The 14,984-nt window shown below is 32.3% G+C and overlaps 1 long non-coding RNA gene across 1 annotated transcript; it reads right to left on the bottom strand.

Moving 5' to 3' along the window:
* Positions 1–2,118: 2,118 nt before the first annotated feature.
* Positions 2,119–13,755, bottom strand: LOC145591604 (uncharacterized). The gene is made up of 7 exons (XR_014102338.1): positions 13,438–13,755; positions 12,383–12,673; positions 11,125–11,172; positions 10,684–10,719; positions 10,480–10,615; positions 10,237–10,333; positions 2,119–2,849 (listed from the first exon to the last, which is right to left on the bottom strand). It is a non-coding gene; the product is annotated as an uncharacterized LOC145591604 (long non-coding RNA).
* Between the last annotated feature and the right edge of the window lie 1,229 nt (positions 13,756–14,984).

The following is a 14,984-nucleotide window of genomic DNA, read 5'->3' as shown; positions in this document are numbered from 1 at the left end:
GGTTAGGGGGAAACCCGTTCGATGTGTAATCAAGCTAAATAAATAAGTTAGTCATGTAGCGAATGTTCATGTTGTATGTTGTATGCTTGAAAACAGGTGCAACAAGGTAAGTTGTGTGATTGATAGGACTAAAGCATGATAGTGTGTTTCTTTACGCTTATGTACTCAGCTTTGCTGATTGTATGTTTGTATGTTTGTTTGGCCTTGTCTTTACCTTGGCCTTACGTCGACCCATTATTAATGGCGAGTAGTGGGGACAAATAGAGAGAAGCTTTTCAGGTGATGAAGCATATTCATGATGGGCGTGAGTGAAGAGCGAATCATGTTTAGTTTCCCTAAGTTTATGATGTGGTTTAACGCTTTAATTATTATTATATGCTATGCTTGCGAGATTAACGCAAAGGTTTTTAAGTATTTGTTCGGTTTTAATAAGGGCTTACAATGGTTCCAAGTTGTAGGTTGGTTGCGTTTGACTTTGGTTTGACTTTACTTTCGTTTGGTTTGACTTTTAAGTTGACTTGTTTTGAATAGTTTTGAAAAGAGTCTTCCACTGTGTGTCTTTGGTATTTGCCTTAGCCGTTTTCACGGTGACGGTAATGTCTTAGATTTTCCTAATTCGTATTTTAAAAGTGCAAAACGGGTATTTTAAAGGGAAGGAATTTCTAGGGTGTTACAAAGTCACAATTTATAATAATTTATATTATCAAGGTACTATGCAATTTTATTGATACAGAGTATATTCATAGCCCTCTATAAATTGTTGTTGGTGCTTAATGCTTATGTATTATTAGGTACTATGCAATTTTGTAGAATATAAGAGTATATTCATAGCCCTCTGTAAATATGCTATTAGTTAATTGAAATAGAAAATCATTATATACATCAAACAATTTTTTATTGTATTGTTTACAAGCCTATTAGTTTAATTGGTCGAGCACTCTATGCTTCTACGCACAGAGGATGTAGGTTCGAATCCTATATAGGTTATTTGTTGTATTAACTTAACAAATAGTGATTCTAACTAGAGACAAAAGTGACCTTAACCTAAGGCAAAAGTGATCCTAATTGAGGACAAAAGTGATCCTAGTTGAGGACAAAAGTGACCCAAATTGGGGATAAAATTGACCTAAATTGGGGATAAAAGTGACTCTAACCGAGGGCAAAAGTGACTCTAACTAAGCGAGGGAAAAAGTGACCCTAACCAAGAACAGAAGTGAACCTAAGACCTTGAGCGAGGCAAAAGTAACCTTAATTGAGGGAAAAAGTGACCCTAATCGAGGGTAAAAGTGACCCTAATTCAGGACAAAAGTGACTCTAACCAAGGGCAAAAATGACCCTGATTGGAGACAAAAGTGACTCTAACCGAGGGCAAAAGTGACCCTAAGCAAGGATAAAAGTGACCCTAACCAGGGAAAAAATGATCATAACCGAGACAAAAGTAAAGTGACTCTCACCAAGAATAAAAGTGACCCAAATTGAGACAAAAGTGACCTTATTCAAGTGAAAAAGTACCCTTAACCATACATGGCCAAAAGTAATAAAGAGTGATAGTGACCATAACCAAGGCAAAAGTAACACTAATCAAAAGCACTAATTAATTAAATGATCCTAAGTAAGTTATATATAAAAATGGCAAAGGTTACATGGTTACAACAACAATAGGAATACATCAATACGAAAGTGTTATGTATAGGCTATGTGGGGCTTGAACCTACACCATGTACACTATAGTACATTGCTATACCATTTGAGCTAATAGCCTTGATATTAAACACTTCAATTTCCATTTCTATTATAGCCATTTGAGCTAGCAAAATCAAGCAGCACAACACCCATTACACAAGGTGAAGCCTCCTCAACCCATACTCTCATCTCCACATACTCTCATCTAGCTTGGGCAAGTTTATGAGTAGCAACATTATATTATCACATCTATGTACTTACATGAGAGAAAGAGATGTGATTGTTAAGACTAGTAAGCTTGACAAAGTAATAATAATAACTTCCTATTTCCCCTGCTCCAAATAAGTAAAAATTTTGATGTTATCTGCCTTAAGAATACCTTACTAAGGCCAGCATCCATAGCAATTGTTAAGGTAGGTCTTGCAGCATAAAGGTTTTCATTGATCTCCCGAAGTGTCTAGCATTTCTCTTCAACCAAATGCCCCACAAAAGACCAAAATAAATCCCACCCAGATTTATCCTTTGAAAGTTTATCCCTCTCAATTCTCAAGTTAACAAGGCAGTGATATCTAGTTCAAAAGACATGAAGCAAGGCCTAACAAATTTTTACTATACTCAACTCTATTGTCTACTGCTTTTGTAAGGAGGATAATTTCCCTTCTTTGCAAAAAAAAAAAATAAAAAAAAATTCCATTGAAGTAACGCCTAAAAAATTTCAATACTCCCCTGCACTTTTTAACACTCTTATATCTATTGTATAATGACTTATTTGGTCCAAAATTGTAGCTTTGGATTGCCTTGGAAAAAAACATCGTCTGGAATTCGGAAAGCTACTCAATACATTAATTTCAATTACTTCCATAAAGTAAAAATTCATATTGCAGGATAACAAAAATCACATCATCTAAAGAAAAGCAAAGTAAAATCCACAACATAGAACCCTATAATTTAATTTGGAAGATGAAAATAAGTAAAATTTGCACAAATTACAAAATCCACCATATAGCCTAGTAAAATTCATCATATAAAACCCTAGAATTCAAATAAAAACACGAATTACCTTTATTTCAATTGGTCCTCTATGATTATTTCTAATGCGTGTAAAGAAAAGTGAAAAACAGAATAAGTAAAATAAAAATTGAAGAAAAAAAAATTACCTGCAGCAGCTTCATTTGCATGACAAATTTCCCATAAAAAAAGAAAAAAAAATAGTAAATTAAGAGAAAAAATTAGAAAATAACACCACAAAATTATCACGATATTGATTATAACACCACAAAAAAAAAAAAAAAAAAAAAAAAAAAAAAAAAAAAAAAAAAAAAAAAAAAAAACCTTTTATTATAACACCACCAAAAAACCAAAACTTTTGATTTCACCACCACTTAACTTTTCCAATCCAAAAAACCGTTAGTGGGTCCCACATTGTACATATGTCAATTATGTTTGGATTAAAGAAAAAACAAAAAAAAAAAAGAAAATTTAAAAAAAAAAAAGAAAACCCTTAAAATTACCCGGCCACCATCGGCGCTGCCGATTCCTACCGCTGTTCTCCAACCCAGCCTCCACCGCCGTCACCCAATCCCAACCGACCACCCTCGACCCACAAAACCAGCCAACCGACCACCGTCGACTGTCGAAATCAGCCCAACCGTACCCACGAAATAACCAGCCCCGATTTGGTTTCAGGTGAGGGTGAGAGGAGTAGGGCGGTTAGTGGGTTTGGGTATGGGTGTGCCGGTGTGGATCGGGGTTTCGGCAGTTCAGCGACGACTTTGGGTAGGGTATAGGAGTTCGGCGACGGTGGCTGGGCTGGTTAGGGTTGGGTTTGGGTGGTTTGGCGATGGATTCGAGTCGGGGAGACGATGATGGGGGCTGGCTGGTTTGGGTTGGGGTATGGGTGGTTCGGGGACGATTTCAGGTTGGGGAGACAGCGATGGTGGCTGGGTTGGGGTGACGGCCGTGGTAGGGTAGGGTTAACGGTGGTGGGAACCGGCGCCGGTGGTGGTGGCTAGGTTAGGATTATAGGGTTTTTCTTTTTTTTTTAATTTATTTTTTAATTTTTTTTAATCCAATAGTTGATTAACACGTGTACTGTGTGGGGCCCAATTAACGGTTTTTTTGGATGGAAAAGTTAAGTGGTGGTGAAACCAATTTTTTTTTTGTTTTTTTTTGTGGTGTTATAATATTTTTTTTTTTTGGGTGTTATAATCAAAATCATGACAATTTTTGGATGTTATTTTCTAATTTTTCCAAATTAAGACAAGCGAAAAAATGAGTAAACTGTAGACACCAAATTTTGATCTTATTGTTGTGATTAATTATTATTATTATTATTATTGTTATTATTATCATTATTATTATTATTATTATTATTATTATTATTATTATTATTATACCATTATAATTGTTATTTTTGCAACAATTATCATTATTTTGCTTCTTGTTTTTTTAATTATGTGGTAAGTATATGCTAAACTATTTTCATAATTTAATAATACTTTTTTAAAAAAAAAAATATTTAAAATGAAAAAAAGAGCAATAATAATGATTTTATTTCATAATTTCCAAAATACATGTTACAATTTGTACTTCTAAACTACTAAATTACAAAACTTTGAAGTACAGCTAACACCACATGTTTTTTTTACCCTGCTACTTTGAACTAATTTCGGGCTTCAATTGTGGATTAACAAGTAAATTAATGCAGCCATTAAGAGGACCACTAGCCCCACAATGTACATGAAGTACACCCGTATCATCCTCATGTCTTCCTCGAAGGAGAAGACATGCTGATCTTTTGGGTTATCTTGAAACATGGTGGCCGAAATTAATGGTGGTTTTGTTTGGTTTTTTAGGTAAGGAGGGAGATAGAAGAAGCTAAGAAATAAGTGGTGAATGGAGATTTGGATAAGGGTAATCTACCTTTTAATACTCTTCTTTTCATAGTAAAAAGTGGGTATTTATACCGTATTTTTTTGTATACGTATAACAATCGTATAGTATATAAGTACGATATTTTTTTTGTCTCGTCAGGGGAATATGTCATTTTCATTATAAACAAGTATTGTTTAACTCTTTAAAAGTATAGTAAGTATATTGGTATGTTCATTTAGAGTGTTAGAGTACTTTTTATTTTATCTAGTGTTTTTTTTTTTTTTTTTACAATTTGTGCAATACCCCATTATTTGGTAGACTTACCTATAAAAAGTCCACTAATCTAAAGACTCATGACCAACCAAGGTAGGAAAATGACAAATATTCCTTTTTCTGCAATAAAGCTTGTCACACCTAAAAAAGTATTACATGTCATAGTATTAAAGGGACCTCCTTTTATATACACTTGTTTTACCGCAGACCAAAATAACATTGTTTTTTTTTTTTTTTTGTCCCACGGTTAATACTTGATCCAATAAATATAAGTTTGGACCAAACACATCAATATTTACCTAAGGATAATTGAGTATTGTATGGACAAAAGTAAAGGAAAAATACTTGTAGGATATTTGAATACAACGGTAGAAGAATAGTAATAAGTATGTATATGGGAATAGTGAAATCAGCGCAAGAATCGGATCTTGCGTTTGATCCGTTATTGCGCCTGATCAGTTACCTTTCATGTATTAGTGACTTTCCCTTAGTCTTTGGTGGAAAGTGTAAGAAGTTGGACTTTCTGACTTTTTTTTTTTTTTTTTAGTTCGGTTTTGTTTCGTCTTTTTTTCTTTTAGTTTTCCATTTTTTTTTTATTTATCTTATTTATTTTTTATGTCTTGCTTATTTCGGTCTAGCTTGTGTCTTTCGTCAATTTTGATGAACAATCGTCAATAGTGAAATAATGCTACTTTCTTTTATCTCCCACGGTTAATATGGTATTTAATAAATTTCAATTTGGACCAACCGTAAAAAAAAAAAAAAAAAAAAAAAAAAAAAAAAAAAAATAAATTGATGATAAGTGAAGCAGCAAAGTAAGTAAGGATATTGGTGAAGCCTTGTACGTATACCATACATTTTCCTCCTTGCGCCACTTCAAGTGCTTTTATCATTTTATGTCAGCTAGAACTTAGGACCTTGTTGTTTTGTTTATCCTCTTTTTCACTCCATGGTGCACTATAGGTACTGTGGCACTACTTATATTTCGGTTTGTTACGATTGTCAGTAATAATAAACTTCTTATTGCTGTCAGAATGAGTTGCGGGCAAATTTTATTTGTACCATGCATTTTACTGATACAGCCCTAATAAATATAAATTTGTCTTTTAATAGGGTAAGATAATTTAAAAGTTTATACTTTTTAAAGTTTCCCAATTAAGCGAATGATTTTTACTTTTAACCTATGACGGATCTTCTGCAGGGGCCGTTAGGGGCCTGGCCCCTGGTAGGAGCCCAACAATTTCATTTTAACAAGCCCAAAAACTAGGAAAAAGTTACAGGGAGTAAAAAAACTCTAGCGAAACTTAAGTTACTAAGCTACCTACATGGCCACATTACACATTTACACGCTTATTGCTTTTGCAATTTGGATGAACCATTTGACATGTTTCCCCAAATGTCATTTAAATTTTTCTTTATTTATTTTCTTAGACAAATATCATTTCTACTTTCTAGGTTTTATTTTTCTTTTTCTTTAGTTTAATAAGAGTACTCATTAGTTTGTACTCCGTATTACAGAGTTCATAGTTCTATTCCATACTATAGCAGTGTTATCTTTTTTAAGTATAAAGATGGTTAATAATTTCATTGAACTTTTTTTTTATTTATATATATGTTATGGAATTAGTATCTTATTTTTTTTTTACCTTCTGTTACAAGATTGATTGATATATTAGTTTTAACATAAGTTGTTTATTAAAGACTAAATTTTTTATGTGACTTTTTGAATACTAAAAATCAACTTACACTATATACACAAAATTGATAGAAAATCCAAAATTATAGTATATATATTTTTAAAAAAAAAATTAATATATTGGCCCCTAGAAGAATTATCTTCAAGATTCGCCACTGCTCTTAACCATGTCAACTTTAGGTTGTATGGTTTCACATAGTTTTTTTTTTTTACTTTGACCATGTCAATTTCATGAATTTATATAATTTACTTTACTTTATACTTTTTTTTAGTAAGGATCATTGTTTATAATGCTCGTGCGTATAAGATTTTGTTGTATGGTTAGATGTTCTTTGGTAAATTTATGTATACTGTCTAATAAGGGCAAAGGCAAATTTTTGTTTTTATATATAAACTCTGAAAATATTTTGTCCAACCCTACTAGTACTGTAACCTTAGGTTTTTGAGTAACTTTCAGAGCTGACATTTTAGGGAAATATTTATTTTATAAGTGGTGAGCATAATAATCACTTAGTAGGTTTAGGTACTCTGTCATACGTATACCACATGAGTATTTTTGAGTTTTGACATGACTTAGTTATATACATTTTTTTTTTCTTTTTGTAATGTCGTGGTATTTTAGAACCTTTTTTTTATATCATTATTAGAGTATGATTTAGTTACGATTTTCTTTATTTTATTAGTTTAAGTGTTGTAAAATTGATTAATTAGTTGGTTACATAAAAAACAAAAGAATTTAATATCAAGATCTTTATTATCACCAAAATCTTGATATTTACCATTTAAATCCTTGAATAACCTTTTATTTATTTTATTTTATTTTATTTACAAATCAACCCCTTTATTTTCCTATAAATACCCCCTTAATTTTCTCATTTTAAGACACCAAAAAAATCCTACTAATTCTCTCTAAAATTTCTCTCTAAAAAATTCTCCTCTAATCTTTTGCTTTAGTAAAAATATCTCTAATTTAGCTTTATTTTTAAGTTATTAGCTTATAAAAAGCATCATCTAGCTAAGTTGTTATTATATAATTCCTATAAAAAAAACATAAAAAAAAAAAATTTAAGTTCAAATATTATTGTTATTTCTTATCTTTGTTTAGACCAAAAAGAAATTAGTTTAATTGCTTAAGTGTTCCTAGTCTATATTAAAACCAAATAAAAATGTTTATCTCTTAAGATTTAGTTTTATTAATTCAAGTTTATTTTCTCTAATCAAAAATCCAAAAAAAAGGGTTCATTAGTTTTATTTTCACTAGCTTCTCTAAATATCTCAAAATTCTAAAAAATATCACTTAGCCTCTCTTATTTCGTTTTAATTAAGGAAGACTCATCTTTTAATGCTTGGTAAGCAAAAGAAGTCATCTAAAAAATAGCTACATCTAGCTCCAGGCATTATTTTCTACTTTTCTCAATTTCCTTAATTACTATTATTATGCTAACTAATGTGTTTGTTTTCATGTGATGTTATCAACAGGAGTAATGACGATATTAGGTGCTAAATTAGCCCAAAATCTTTCATTACTCCATATTAGAAAGCCAAGCGTACTAGTGAGGTGATAGGTTATAAAAAAGGGGGGTTAATTGCATTTCATTTTTTTATGCATTTAAAATATAAAGTGTTAATGCATTCATGTGTTTGTCTAAGATATATATTAAGAATAATTTTCTTTTTAAGTGAGTCTAAAGACCTAAGGAAGTAAGAGTTTATGTAAAGAATGTTCAAGGATAAAGTGTAACTTACCACCGTCCTAAAGATGGTCTATGCAACAGCCCTTACGCCCAGAAATAGTTCCATTTCTTTATCTCAAGTGATAGAATTTTTCAAGAGCTTTCCAACCATATCTCACTATAATTTTTTTTCGATTATTCTATGATTTTTAATGATTTTTTTTGTTCAACATATCTAAAACGAGAAAAGGCACGTTTTTCTTAATTACCTTCTTTTAAAAATTTGAGTTAATTTCTTTTAAGAAACTAATGGTATGAAACCTATATTACACTATAATATGTAATTTTAACTTATGGAACTTTAATTATTTTTTTTATTATTATTAAGATGTCTTAATTTAATCTAAAGATGACTTTCGAAATAAAAGAGTTTTAAGGAACTTTAATCTAGAAATGACTTTAGAAATAAGAGTTTTAATAAATTTTAATTTTCGTTCTTAAATGATTGTTTTTGAGGAAACTTAATCTTATATTAAGATGATATCGGAAATAAATGATATTTTAAGAAACTTTAACTTTATTTTAAGCAATTTTAGAAATAAAAACTTTTATAATTTTATGGACTTTTTTTTTATCTCAAACCCTTTTCATAACACAAGAATGAATCATAACTTTGCATACTTGTTTTTAATAATTAATTATAGTTAATATAAGGTTATGGCCTCATTTCCAAACATGAGGTTAAAATTAAATTAATTATTTAGTTGTATAAGGTTGTAACAATATATAGTTTTTAATATTTGGTTATTTGTAATTAAATTTTGATAATTGATATTGACTAAAACTAAGAAATCTCATGCCAATAGTAATAAAAACAATTTCTTAAATATTTTGTGCATGTCTTTGTCTCTTCTTACAAGTGGAAGATTATTTTTTATCACAAGCACTATATAATTGATGACAGATAATTTTTAGACCTTCGCTATCTCTTGTGTGAGTATGATTAGTGTCGAATCCATAAAACTAATTTTGAGAAAGTTATATGTTATTACCACTTTCATTTAACACCCATAGAACATAAATACACTCCATATCACTTGCTCCCCCCTACCACCTTTACTTCTCTTTCCCCTATTCTTTTTATCTCTCATTCTTTTATGGTTTTGCAAATTTTAAGTCTTTTAATACTTTTGTTTATTGTTACCCAATTTTATATTGACCTCAAGTGCTCCTTATCTCTTTCTCTTCTTTCTCTCGCATCGTCACCATCTCATTTTCCCTATCTCCCTCTAGTCCTTTTGTTCCCTCATCATTAGTTCCTCCCTTACCTCCTCTTGCTTCCTATTCTTCTCTCCTTTTCACTCAATAATCAGTTCTTCCTAATTGCTCCCTCACCCTTCCTTGCACCTTTTTTCTATCTCATTTATCTTATATGGTCATGGGTATTAAGATATTCTCCTTTATAATTTATATTTTTGTCATGTCATTAAAAAGATATTATGTTCTATAACGGTCTCCTAAAAGAGCTGTAATTGTCATGACTCTTCTCTGCCTTGTATGAGTTGTATCCTTGAGGACCTCGATCATTCTTTATCATCTTAGCCATCACATAGTCATTTTTTTTTTTTTGCTCTCTTTCTTATTCCCCTCTCATTCCTTCATTCTCTCCCTTTCCCCTTTCTCTTGATCCTTATTCCCCCCCCCCCCTCTCTCTCTCTCTAATGGTTTTAACATTTTTAGTAAACGTAGTCCTACGTACGCCCCCCCCCCCCCTCTCAATGAAATGGAAACCCCTTGTATGGCATGGAAATTGAGTTGAATTCACGTTAAATATTAAATGCCTCGATTCAGGGACAAAATTTCAGTCTAAGTGCATAAATAAACAATACCCAGATCTCATAATTCAAATTCACCAAAATAAATACCAAAAAAATAAACATGAATAATGGACTAAACATAAATTTACAAAAGTAAGATAACAGCCAAAAAATTCAAGGATACCGAAAACTGAATGCCTTAGAGGATTAAGAAACTCACTTAATGCTGCAGTTTCTATGGCTGTTAGCCTTCTCAGTTTAGCTCCGAACCTTTTCGCCTCAGCTTTCATTCACTTTCCATCTTCCCTGGTTATTCTCTTCAAGAAAAAAGCAAAAATCATCGGAAAAAACAGTCAAAATTGGATTTTTACATGAAAATAAATTTCAGCAAAATAAGCAATAACCCACATCGTAATCAGAACAAAAATCTAGATTCTGTGATCTAAGAGAGAGGGAGGGATACCATCAAGGCTAACAGAAGGGTGAGTAATGTTACTAATGTCCGAAAAGTTTTTACAGGATTCGATAGTCTTACGGAAAGCTTATTCAACCCCAGTGATGGCCTTCCTTAAGCGTTGATCCGATTGCATATCATACATCTATTAATTGAACAAAATAATTACAATTGTAAAGAGGAAATATACGAAGTGCATAGATGAGTAATTACCGGCATTATTTCCAATTCGATCAAATAGTAGCCAACCTGAAAATATACGGTATAAATCATTTTCACTCATTTTGGTTAATCTAAAAGTCACGTTCAATGGTAGAAGATAATATATAGAATTTGTAGTATCACACCATCACATGCTCGTATTCTCAAGTCTTGATAGTCATTTAGATGAGAAATCTATAATATCAACTGATCACAAGAGATAAAACATACAATAATAATCTATTTTCAGTGCAATACACCTAAGGTTCCAATGTAGCTAAAATATAAATAACAAACATTCTCATTCAAATCAAGAGATAAATCAGTAAATGCTTCGGCAAAAACAAAATGAGGATAGCTTCTAAAAAATTCATAATATCAATTGTTAATGAAGTATTATTAAGACACCAAAAACACCAAAAAAATAAGAAGACCAAAAATACAGCAAATTACCTTTCTCCATGGACCTTGTTTCAATGTTGATTGGGATAAAAAGTCAGCCTGCATATACCAAAACCTGTAAGTATATCAATCTATAAATGCAAAAAAAAATATAGAACTTCAGCATCACTACAAAGAGGTGAGAGCACCACGTCAAACTTGTCAAAATTATGTATGTTTAAATGGCCATGAACAAATTTATCAAGATTACAGGTGTCATAGTTGCATACTATAGCTACCAAAAGGGTAAAATTTACCACATGAAGGGGCCTTCAGTATGGCACATCAGTAGAGACAGCACTTTTGGTTGACATGTCAAGTTGGCATTTTTTAAAGCAGAGATGTGTCAAATAAACATTCAAATAATGAAGGAAAGTCATCCATATTTCCAGATTGTTGAATCCTGATCAAAATTGATAGCATCCTTGATTCCCCGGCAAAAGAAGTACTACATCTTCCTTTCTCCCCACCCCCTTAAAAAATCAACTTATAAGCAAGACATAATGCATATATATGAATTGGCCTATCCGTTAAGTAAAGCACACAAGCAATTAAACTCAACAAAATAAACACATATTACCTGATGCATTCAATGTCAGCATATATGAGAGTAAAATTAAACAGCCAGACATATTAGACATTTATCCTAAACACGAAGCATGTGCTCTCTACAGTATCTAATTTATTACATTTTCGGTCTCATATTACAGGTTAGTAGGCTATCACAATTCCTATCTACAACAAATTAAGGGCGGAGAAACTGCAACAGCCTTCCACAATGCTGATTCAAAACCTGAATGGCTGGCATGCAAGGAAATTTCCTTTGGGAAATGAACATGTAATGGAACAGCGCAAGGCTATGATTATTTTCAAAGAGAAAGGAACCAGGTAATAGAGAGATTGATTAAACATTTAAGATACGACCTTCAGAAAATACATAGTTAGTAGAACTTGTCTGCAACACCTTACAAGCGGGAAGATCAATCCTACTATGACTTAAGGAAAACAGCTCTATAGATGCAAATTAGGCATAAAAGCCTGCTGAACTTAAGCATGAGAAACCCAAAATATATTAAAAAAAAAATGAAAACATACATTAATTTAAGAAAGCAACATAACTAAAGCCCCGCCTAAAGTGAGTAAAGCATATTAAATGAGCCTACGTATAGTTAGCTATGCCAGAATGTGACCCAAAAACTTTAAAGGAAGAATTCCTACAGAAAATATCTGACCAAAAGTAGGGGAGTCTTAGCAAGAATGCATCCCTTACATTGCCTTTCTGCGCTTAGAAACGGTTTCAAGTTCACCCGAAACAGACAAAAGCGACATAGGATTTCCTACTTCAGCTGTTTATTTCCAAGAAAGCAAAAGAGGATAGTGCTTTGCGCTTCTTAGGGGCAGCAGGAGAAGAAGATATAGATGGAATCCTTGCTGCTTCTTCCCGTAGGGTAATACACCATTCTTCTATTAAAAATAGCATCAGTTGGCTATCATCAACCTGGCATGTTCGCCTCTCTTTCAAAAGTCAAATAAGATTCCCTTTCCAAGGCCATATGAATACCTTCATAGGGAGAACGACTGTAGTTAGCATAAAAAACCTCAAAATTATAGATGTTTATCAAGTAGTAAATTGCCTTCTTTTCTAAATTTTGCTCTGCCAGGTCTGGTGTGTCACAAGAGTCCCCAAAAACACACTCTACTCCATTGAAACCAAGCAAGCAAGTTATGCAAACCCAAGAAAAGAAACAGTTTTCAAAAAAGAAGAGGATTTTAATGTCGGTACGGATAGCTTTGGTCTCCCGAGCAACTATTTTCAATAAGTCTTTGTAATTAATAGCTACCAACATCAACCACAGTCAACAGTTTGACGCCCCAAAATTAAACTAATCAAAAAATTCAAATGCATAAAGAGATAAATCACACATTCAGTATACAGAACATATGCTTTTTTATTGGATAAATATAAAGTGTGTTAAGATTTTATTGTTATTTTGGCTTTCATTTTGTTTATTAGAAGGAACAATCACAATTCTAAATACTATAAATTTTCAGCTAAGAAAAACAAAAATTTGCTGTTAGTTGTAATCAATGATACAAATTATACAACCCAAATCAAGTTTCTTTCAATTTCCCCCCAAAATCCCAGAACCTAAAATCAAAAAGGAAAAGGGCATAAATTCTCCAAATTGGAAACCAACATGTTGACAGGTCATCTATTTAAGCAAATAAACCCATGGATAGAAACAGAAACAGATAGTCATATGTCATTCCCAACATCACCAAAATGATGTACGAATCAGCATATCAATGAAAATCTAAACATACCTCGGTTAGCTTGTCCTGCTAGGAAACTCAGGTCCATATCATATGCTACATCCAAAAAGGAATGGAGTAGGCCGTAGGCGGCGGCAAGTAAAGTGCATACTATTTGCTCACATAGAAAACCTTAAATCATATAGTTATGTAGATAATGACCTCTCTTTACAATTCATGTCTCCACACTTCGGGAATGATTCCACTAAAGCAAGCCATGAGTCACTAGGGAAAATTATTGAATCATACCTTTACTTTTCCTAGTTCTGACCTTACAAAATTGTAAGGAAGGGCTACTAACCCAGCTCGTGGCTAGTAACTAAAGGTTTGGCTGCATCAAACACCATCAATCTCTCGCACAGGAGTATCATGGGACAATAAGTTTGTAACACTCTAGAAATTCCTTTCTTTTAAAATACATGTTTTGCCCTGTTTAAAACCTTAAATAGGAATATCTAAGACATTACTGTCACCGTGAAAACGACTAAGGCGACTATCAAAGACACACAGCGGAAGACTAATTTCAAAACCATTCAAAACAAGTCAACTTGAAAAGACAATCATCGAAAGTAAAGTCAAACGAAGTAAAATAAAATCAACATACAACTTGGAACTTTTATAGGCTCTTATTAAAAACCAAACCAAACTCAAAACCTTTGCGTTAGTCATGCATAATAATAATATCACAATTAATTAAAGCAATAAACACATCATATACTTATAGAAACTAGCATGATTCGCTGTTTACTCATGCCCATTCATGAAAATGCTTTATCACCTGAAAAACTTATCTCTACCTATTTCCACTACTCTCCATTAAAAATGGGTCATCATAGGGCAAAGATAAAGACAAGGCCAACAAACACACAAAACACACAATCAGCAAAGTTGTGTACATAAGCGTAATTAACACACTAACACATAATTTTCTACCAACACACAACTTACCTCGTTGCTCCTGTTTTTCAAGCATACAACATTCAATAAAATTTCTCACTAGACAACTACATAATTTATTTAGCGTTGATTACACATCGAACGGGTTTCCCACTCAACCTCCCCCAAATAATTTGAGGTTACTGACACGGGAGCTAACCGTGCCAGCATCAATAACCACACATAGTTGGCGGAATTCCTGCGCATAGTAATAATAAAAGGAATATACAGCGTCCTGTACTCCAGTAGAAGTTATGGTTAAATGTAAAACCCCATAATTCCCCCCATATGTTCATACTCAAGGTATATACGTTCCAAGAGTTTTGGTGCGTAATCTCTTTTACTTTACGTTATTTACATATTATTAAAATTGGTGATGACTCTCAACCATAATCATTCAATCAACAATAATTATTCGAACAATCAAATATACCAATTTAATTCTTGAATAATTAGTGACCACATAATATTTAGTGTTGAACCCTTTTTAATTCTACCTCGGTGCCAATGACACCTTAAACGCATAAAGCGCCACAAATCCTATCCCTCGGTGTTAAAAACACCTTAAGTCTTAAGTGCACTAAGGCACCAACATACAATTTATTCCTCGTGTACATGGACAC

Source organism: Chenopodium album, chromosome 18 (assembly GCF_948465745.1).
Source record: "Chenopodium album chromosome 18, dcCheAlbu1.1, whole genome shotgun sequence".
Lineage (NCBI taxonomy): Eukaryota > Viridiplantae > Streptophyta > Magnoliopsida > Caryophyllales > Amaranthaceae > Chenopodium > Chenopodium album.
Note: the sequence above shows the minus strand (reverse complement) of the source record. Positions and strands in the feature narration are given on the sequence as shown.